The sequence below is a fragment of the Oncorhynchus masou genome, chromosome 15 (genome assembly GCF_036934945.1).
Source record: "Oncorhynchus masou masou isolate Uvic2021 chromosome 15, UVic_Omas_1.1, whole genome shotgun sequence".
NCBI classification, from domain to species: Eukaryota; Metazoa; Chordata; class Actinopteri; order Salmoniformes; family Salmonidae; genus Oncorhynchus; species Oncorhynchus masou.
This window is the reverse complement of record NC_088226.1, coordinates 65,459,413-65,469,463: the sequence shown is the minus strand read 5'-3', so window position 1 is coordinate 65,469,463 and position 10,051 is coordinate 65,459,413.

Sequence of the window (10,051 nt, the reverse complement as noted above, 5' to 3'; positions counted from 1 at the left end):
ATCTTACTTTTAATGGCTCCTGATAAGAAACTGTTGTTGTAATAAACTCTTACAAAATACTTATATTTTGAGGAAACGCTGAGGTTATTGCTGAGACATTGTAGAAAAATACAAAATGATTCATTGTTAGTAAAAATGGGGCTAGGTTGTATAAGCCACACACATGCATATGCGCACAACATCGAGCACATTTACTGTAATCAACTTGGAGTTTCTGTTGATGTTCATTGGAAAGAGATTGTAGTGACCCAGACAATTAAAGAACACTTGGGTGGTAAATCAATGAGTCATCTTGCTTTAACACATCAAAAAGTAAAATGAGTCTGAAGTTGCACACAGATTTCTAAAATTTAATAAATTTTGCACAATCAAACATAGTCCATTTTGTCTTCAGTCTGATGATACTGCAGAAAAAGACAGGGCAACAGTACCCAACACCACCCCGGTCAAAATAACACAACTCTATTATTCTCTCATGTTCTCTTCAACTCTTGTTTGCTTGTGATCTTTTTATCAATTATTCATTTCTCCCCAGTCATCTCCAAGGTCTGCCTCTCCCCTGATTCAAACAGGACTGTGAGTCTGAAACGGAAACGTGGATAGAAGAGAGGGGGATAGTGACAGTGTGACAGTGTGTAAGGAAAAGTGAAGGAAAGACATAAAAAGTGTGCGGAGTCTGTCTCCCAGTGTGTGTGTGTGTGTGTGTGTGTGTGTGTGTGTGTGTGTGTGTGTGTGTGTGTGTGTGTGTGTGTGTGTGTGTGTGTGTGTGTGTGTGTGTGTGTGTGTGTGTGTGTGTGTGTCTGCCATCCCAGTACCCTCCTACCGTGCTACTTACTGTATGTCCAACTTGTTGGAAAAACATGTTCAGCCAACACTGACTTTGAATCTGTGCTGTTCTACAGTATCTCCTAAATCATTTATGTATACAATCATCTCCCTTTCAATACACAACATCTTTGATGGCGAGGCGCCCTTTGATGACAACTGAATTTAATTTGCGTCTAAAAGCCTGGAAAATATTGAATTCATGATAATCAACATAATCATGACTTCTAAGCAATTACTGTAATTATGTAAAATTGTAAACTTTGGACGACATTCTAAATAATTCAACATGTAAACAGCCTGTTATTACATATCATCCATTCAATGTGGTAGAATGTTAAAGGGGAAGTTCAGGATTTTACAACTTGATGTTAAATGGTTCCTCACCCTAAAAGTAATCTATGGGCCAGGAAAAACTGTGATCCATACCCTAGTATACTGGGGGTATTTTGAAATATAGACCATATAGCTGCACCAATGTGTCAGAGGAAACACCGTGCACGGCCCGCCATAGGAGTCACTCATTTATTTATTTCACCTTTATCTAACCAGGTAGGCTAGTTGAGAACATGTACAACTGTGACCTGACCAAGACAAAGCAAAGCAGTTTGACACATACAACAACACAGAGTTACACATGGAATAAACAAACATACAGTCAATAATACAGTAGAAAAAGTCTATATACAGTGTGTGCAAATGAGGTAGGATAATGGAGGTACGGCAATAAATAGGCCATGATAATTACAATATAGCAAATAAACACTGGAATGGTAGATGTCCGGAAGATGAATGTGCAAGGGGTGCAAAGGAGCAAGAGAAATAAATACAGTATGGGGATGAGGTAGGTAGATGGATGGGCTGTTTACAGATGGGCTATGTACAGGTGCAGTGATCTGTGAGCTGCTCTGACAGCTGGTGCTTAAAGCTAATGAGGGAGATATGAGTCTCCAGCTTCAGTGATTTTTGCATTTCATTCCAGTCATTGGCAGCAGAGAACTGGAAGGAAACGTGGCCAAAGAAAGAATTAGCTTTGGGGGTGACCAGTGAGATATACCTGCTCGAGCGCGTGCTACAGATGGGTGCTGCTATGGTGACCAGTGAGATGAGATAAGGTGGGGCTTTACCTAGCAGAGACTTGTAGATGACCTGGAGTCAGTGGGTTTGGCGACAAGTATGAAGCGAGGGCCAGCCAACGAGAGCATACAGGTCGCAGTGGTGGGTTGTATATGGGGCTTTGGTGACAAAACAGATGGCACTGTGATAGACTGCATCCAATTTGTTGAGTAGAGTCTTGGAGGCTATTTTGTAAATGTCATCGCCAAAGTCGAGGATCGGTAGGATGGTCAGTTTTACGAGGGTATGCTTGGCAGCATGAGTGAAGGAGGCTTTGTTGCGAAGTAGGAAGCTGATTCTTGATTTAATTTTGGATTGGAGATGCTTTATGTGAGTCTGGAAGGAGAGTTTACAGTCTAACCAGACACCTAGGTATTTGTAGTTGTCCACATATCCTAGGTCAGAACCGTCCAGAATGGTGATGCAGGATGGGCGGGCAGGTGCGGGCAGTGATCGGTTGAATAGCATGCATTTAGTAATGCACAATGGGACAAGGACATCCCTGCTGGCCAAACCCTCCACAAACTCAGACGACGCTGGACCAATTGTGCGCCGCCCCATGGGTCTCCCGGTCGCGAGAGAGCCTGAACTCAAACCCAGAATCTCTAGTGGCACAGCTAGCACTGTGATACAGTGCCTTAGACCACTGCGACTTAATCTCCAGCTCAGGGCTTAATCTTAATCTCTTTATTTCCCGCTCAGGGCTCCAGCTATGCATTTGGCTTTGTTAACTTGCTAGCTAAGTGGCTAGCTTGCAAGATCAACCTATTTGGTTACAGCAGAGACAATCAATCTCCTCCTGTATCAAGATCCTTGCCTGTATTTGTTTTGTGCTTCAAAGAAATGCATTTGAAAATAAATATTGCCCCTTGTGTGCACTGCCAGTAATGCTGTATACCTTGGTATGGTACAGGAATGGTATGAAGGTATTCAAATCTGGATTACCGGCCAACCCTAATACATGGTTCCACTTTTTCTAAACAGAGGAAACCCAACCATCTAACTTAAAGTTGTCAAATCTGGAACTTCCCCTTTTAGTATATTCCATGGCAATGAACTAACGTGATTAGTAATACTGAATCGATGCTAAATAATGCAATGTTTAATCCATTTTCAAGAACGCCACAGAGATGGCTATGCTCAGACAGGACCCTTGGTAAAACGTTATCTTCACCCATCGAACACAATCTGCAACTCACATTTATGACGGCAGTCAAAGGTACTGTACTTGTGGTAGACAGGCAGCCACTAAAGGTGTTAATATATAGCCCCTATCTATGAGCGTACATGTTTTAGTTTTGGTAGTGCCTTTGCTGGAGTATATGCGAGTTCGTTGGTTTAATGTGTAACCACGCAAACTAACTGAACCCGAGGTGGTGTGGATGCCCAAAAGGAACTTGGATAACCCAACTGGCATGGCGTGCGGAGTCACTGGACAGTTTGAGCACACACCACCGCACACACCACCGCAGCACATCACCGCAGCACATCGCTGTGTCTGAACTCTGTACTGAACACTATGTGGGTCTGAGCACCTTTGGATTTGCATTACATCACTTGGTTGAACAACACTCCACTTACTACTACTACTAGTTTGCCTGAACACCGCTCAACTTTTTCTGGCTACTGTTCAACTTGGTCTAAAAACTAATTAACCAGATTGGGCCGACTACTTCTGATCAGGTTTCTGACCCTGAACCGTCTTGAGTCTTGGCCCTTCTTCAGGAGGTCATGGATGGTGGATCTTAAGGCCCCAGAGGTCAGCTACTGCACCTGGATGTGTGTGTGGATGAGAAGGAGCCTCACAGTGGTGTCCTAGAGATTCTCAGCAGACTGAGGCTCCAATGGAAGCCACAGGCTATCCAGAGGAAGGTAAGTGAATGGATGAGAGGTATCATGACACATCTAAGTTGGCGCATCAGTATGCAAGTGGGTAGAAATTGGCAGAAAATGACCTAATTTCAAGCACGGTTTTGGTTCTAATAATGTAATTTCAGCCAGTTTTGACCACTGGAATGTAAGCAAGAAGTATTAGTATTCTGAGAAATTAGTACCCCCCCTGAGAAAAAAAGGTGCTACCTAAACATAAAAGGGTTCTTTGGCTGTGCCCTTAGAAGAACCCTTTGAAGAACCTTTCAGTTCCAGGTAGAACCCCTTTGGGGTTCAATGCATGACCTTTTTCACAAAGGGTTTTACATGGAACCCAAAAGGGTTTGACCTGGAACCAAAAAGAGTTCTACCTGGAACCAAAAAGAGTGATCCTATGGGGACAGCCGAAGAATCCTTTTGGAACTCTTTTTTTCTAAGTGTGTCGTTTGTTCCCCTGGTTTTCTTCTGGTGTCACCTTGAAAATGTTTCACTGAAAGACATTCCTCTCATCCTTCAAATGGACACTCAGAGGTAACAACTTCTGCAGTAAGGTTGGACACCATATTACATTAGTAGAACATCTGTCCTCAGCTAACATAGCTTCTCTTCATTTGTGTGTACAAACAGTGGGGCAATCTCCCAGAGAAATGGGATCCATGTTTGTCAGGGTCACACTGGAGCGAGACAGTGACCTCTCAATCTAGAGTAGGTCTAGTTTAAGCACACAGAGAGGTGGATGCAACTTCCAGAGTTCCCCCCTCAAATGCACATTGTGTCAGTAGGTTTGTGGGATTACGAGCAAGCGATTCAAAAAGGAAAGAAAAGGGGATATATAGACATCTCAGAGAAACTCTCTCAAATTAAAGGAAGCATAGCCTCTCAAACTGTCTACGGATTAAGTTGAAGCTTTTTTGTCTGCTTCAAATGTTTTTGCTCTGTCAATCTCGACTCTTAGACAGACATGCTTCAACATAATTCAGAGGCTCAGTTGAATAGACGAGTCAGGTTGAATCAGGGCGACAGACTCTTCAGTCAGTTGGATAGAGAAATTGATCTCCTCAGCAGAGTTTACACCACGACAGCTACACTGAGTTTATAAAATATTAAGAACACCTGCTCTTTCCATGATATAGACGCACCAAGTGAATAAAGGTGAAAGCTTTGAGACATTCAGAGGGTGAACAGGCAAGGCAAAATATTTAAGTGCCTTTGAATGGGGTATGGTAGTAGGTGCCAGGCGCACCGATTTGGGTGTGTCAAGAACTGCAATGCTGCTGAGTTTGTGTTCCTAATGTGTTCATTAGACATGAAACCGAGCAAAAACGGACTGAAACAGAGAGGTACTACATGGACTTCATTTACGTTTTCAAATTAAAAGATTCCCTACTGCAAAACTTCATAGATGTTGAGATTTCACATATATTCATTACCAAGGCAATGTGAGATCACAGATTCATTCAATGAATGTAATGGTTCTCATACGTCTATTCAAGTACGAAACAAGTGGTCTAATCATCTTTTAAACTCCATCAAATATTTTTCTATTAAAACGAGGCAAACACCTCTCCTTGAACCAGGCACCATGTTTTGGCATCAGGAACACAGCTAATTGTTCTTGCCAGGTAATTGGAGTGTGTACAGCCTTTAATTTGTATGAAAAAAACCTTCCTCTGAATCTTAATCAGAATACTGATCAGCTGGTTACCGTAGTCAGTGAATCAATCACTTTTAAGATGGATCAACAAAGCAAGCTATTCTCTGTTAGCCGAGGTTCCGTGGAATGTGATTGCACATCAGCATATACAGTATTGTTATTGGTGAAAAAGCCTATGGGTACACACTGGTTGAATCAACGTTTCCACATCATTTCAATGATTAAGTTGAAAATTAAGTTAAACCAACGTGGAATAGAGATGCTCACCACATTGTGCAAACCCAGAACCAAATCTTCTGTACACCGGCCATATAACAATTGTTCTAAGAATCTGTCACAAGAGACAGTGTAAACTCTCTCAAGTTCGCTACAACATTTCTGGTTGCTAGCCAACGAAAGGCAGATTCTAGATAGAATACCCCCCCAAAAAACGGTTTGTAAATGCATGGTCCTTCATATTCAAGAAAAGGTAATGGCGTTGATTTCTTGCTCCGACATACCATGTCGGTCTGATGACAAAAGCCTGTCGTATTTGATCACAATATTTTGTGTTAGATGTGGCGTGTTTGTTCAAGTGGCTCTCATTCCAGTGCTATGAATACTTCATCAAATGTCAAGGCGACAATGTTTGTTCTCTGCCGGTGTTTCATGCGGTCCCTTCGGAGTTTGAGGATGCTTTGGGGAACAGTGGAAGTGAGAGAACGCTCAGCAGCCAATAAGTGGAAACAAACGTGCAATGATGAGGCCTTGCTAGCAAACACAGGCCAACACAGACTGCATGTGGAGGGTCTGATATTGCTGACAAAGGCAATATAATAACCATTGAAAAGTGTCCTGTCGGTGCTCAATAATGCAAGTTGTCTGTAGGGTTTGTCACTCTTTTTCACAATCAGTTACTTAATACACTGGAGTGACTATAAACGCTTACAAGAACGATGTTTAAATGTGTCCTTTTAATATTCTCTCAGATTAAAGGGACAGTTCACCCAAATTACAAAATTCCATATTGGTTTAAGCAGTGTAGGAACAAGATAAGACAGCAATCCATGTTTTGTTTTGGTTTACCTAGCTACTGTCTCCAGGGAAGGTAATGGTATGTCATTTTGTAATTTGGGTGAACTATCTCTTTAATGAGTAGAGCCAAACCCTGCTGCCTGCTCCCTCCCTAAACAAGTCTCTGCTGGCTTTGAATAAGACATGGGTTTGCTCTCTTAGTGTTTATTGGGTTCAATCATCATAGAATTGTTATCTTTAAGGTATAAAGCTGGAAGTCATAAACTCATAACTTTAAAGGGAATAGAAATACCATCCCAATTAAAGTATTATGCAATTACTTGAAACAGGAACTTGTGACTTATTGTTAGTTTCATATTGAATGTTGTTGTTTACACACAAGGGGCAAGCCCATGCAGAACACTCCATAGCACAGCCTCACTAATGTTTTAATCTCAAGTAGTTCGGACCTTTTGTTTCCACTTATTCTGATGTTTTGCATGCTTATTCCCTCTTTTGGACACTACGCAAACAGAGATGTTGAGTCCACAGAACAATCAACATAAACACACAAAACATTATTGATATAGACATCATGCATAAAAGTGGTATAATTAAGCAATAAGGCACAAGGGGGTGTGGTATATGGCCAATATACCGTGGCTAAGGGCTGTTCTTACACACGACGCAACGCAGAGTGCCTGGATACAGCCCTTGGCTGTGGTATATTGGCCATATATATACATATAGCAGCACCCACCTGTAGCACGCGCTCCGGCAGGTATATCTCTCTGGTCACTCCCAAAACCAATTCTTCCTTTGGCCGCTTCTCCTTCCAGTTCTCTGCTGCCAATGACTGGAACGAACTACAAAAATCTCTGAAACTGGAAGCACTTATCTCCCTCACTAGCTTTAAGCACCAGCTGTCAGAGCAGCTCACAGATTACTGCACCTGTACATAGGCCATCAATAATTTAGCCTATCCAATTACTGCTTCCCCTACTGTATTTATTGCTTTATTTATTTATTTTGCTCCTTTGCACCCCATTATTTTTTATTTCTACTTTGCACATACTTCCACTGCAAATCTACCATTCCAGTGTTTTACTTGCTATATTGTATTTACTTCGCCACCATGGCCTTTTTTTTGCATTTATCTCCCTTATCTCACCTCATTTGCTCACATCGTATATAGACTTATTTTTCTACTGTATTATTGACTGTATGTTTGTTTATTCCATGTGTAACTGTGTGTTGTTGTATGTGTCGAACTGCTTTGCTTTATCTTGGCCAGGTCGCAATTGTAAATGAGAACTTGTTCTCAACTTGCCTACCTGGTTAAATAAAGGTGAAATAAAAATAAAATAAATAAATATACCACAAACCCCCAAGGTGCCTTATTGCTATTATAAACTGGTTTCCAACATAATTAGAGCAGCATACAAAAAATGTTTTGTCATACCCGGGAAATATAGTCTGTCAGCCAATCAGCATTCTGTGCTCGAACCACCCAGTTAAGAATCTGATTTAGAACAGGGAGAGCGGGACACATTGCAGCTAAACTTGTGCTGTGCTTGAAATATCCAAGCAGTGAACTAACCCCTCAGGGGTAGAAATATGTGGTTGAGAGTCAGAGTGTGACCAGACTATCAACACTATCCTGACACTACCACTCCACCAGACTATCAACACTACCCTGACACTACCACTCCACCAGACTATCAACACTACCCTAACACTACCACTCCACCAGATTATCAACACTATCCTGACACTACCACTCCACCAGACTATCAACACTATCCTGACATTACCACTCCACCAGACTATCAACACTACCCTGACACTACCACTCCACCAGACTATCAACACTATCCTGACACTACCACTCCACCAGACTATCAACACTACCCTGACACTACCACTCCACCAGACTATCAACACTACCCTGACACTACCACTCCACCAGACTATCAACACTACCCTAACACTACCACTCCACCAGATTATCAACACTACCCTGACACTACCACTCCACCAGAAAATCAACACTACCCTAACACTACCACTCCACCAGACTATCAACACTACCCTGACACTACCACTCCACCAGACTATCAACACTACCCTGACACTACCACTCTACCAGATTATCAACACTACCCTGACACTACCAGTCCACCAGACTATCAACACTACCCTGACACTACCACTCCACCAGACTATCAACACTATCCTTACACTACCACTCCACCAGACTATCAACACTATCCTGACACTACCACTCCACCAGACTATCAACACTATCCTGACATTACCACTCCACCAGACTATCAACACTACCCTGACACTACCACTCCACCAGACTATCAACACTACCCTGACACTACCACTCCACCAGACTATCAACACTATCCTGACACTACCACTCCACCAGACTATCAACACTATCCTGACATTACCACTCCACCAGACTATCAACACTACCCTGACACTACCACTCCACCAGACTATCAACACTACCCTGACACTACCAGTCCACCAGACTATCAACACTATCCTGACACTACCACTCCACCAGACTATCAACACTACCCTGACACTACCACTCCACCAGATTATCAACACTACCCTGACACTACCACTCCACCAGACTATCAACACTACCCTGACACTACCACTCCACCAGACTATCAACACTACCCTGACACTACCACTCCACCAGATTATCAACACTACCCTGACACTACCACTCTACCAGATTATCAACACTACCCTGACACTACCACTCCACCAGATTATCAACACTACCCTGACACTACCACTCCACCAGACTATCAACACTACCCTGACACTACCACTCCACCAGACTATCAACACTACCCTAACACTACCACTCCACCAGATTATCAACACTACCCTGACACTACCACTCCACCAGACTATCAATACTATCCTGACATTACCACTCCACCAGACTATCAACACTACCCTGACACTACCACTCCACCAGACTATCAACACTACCCTGACATTACCACTCCACCAGACTATCAACACTACCCTAACACTACCACTCCACCAGATTATCAACACTACCCTGACACTACCACTCCACCAGACTATCAACACTACCCTGACACTACCACTCCACCAGACTATCAACACTACCCTGACACTACCACTCCACCAGACTATCAACACTACCCTGACACTACCACTCCACCAGACTATCAACACTATCCTGACACTACCACTCCACCAGACTATCAACACTACCCTGACATTACCACTCCACCAGACTATCAACACTATCCTGACATTACCACTCCACCAGACTATCAACACTACCACTCCACCAGACTATCAACACTACCCTGACACTACCACTCCACCAGACTATCAACACTATCCTGACATTACCACTCCACCAGACTATCAACACTACCCTGACACTACCACTCCACCAGACTATCAACACTATCCTGACACTACCACTCCACCAGACTATCAATACTATCCTGACACTACCACTCCACCAGACTATCAACACTATCCTGACACTACCACTCCACCAGACTATCAACACTACCC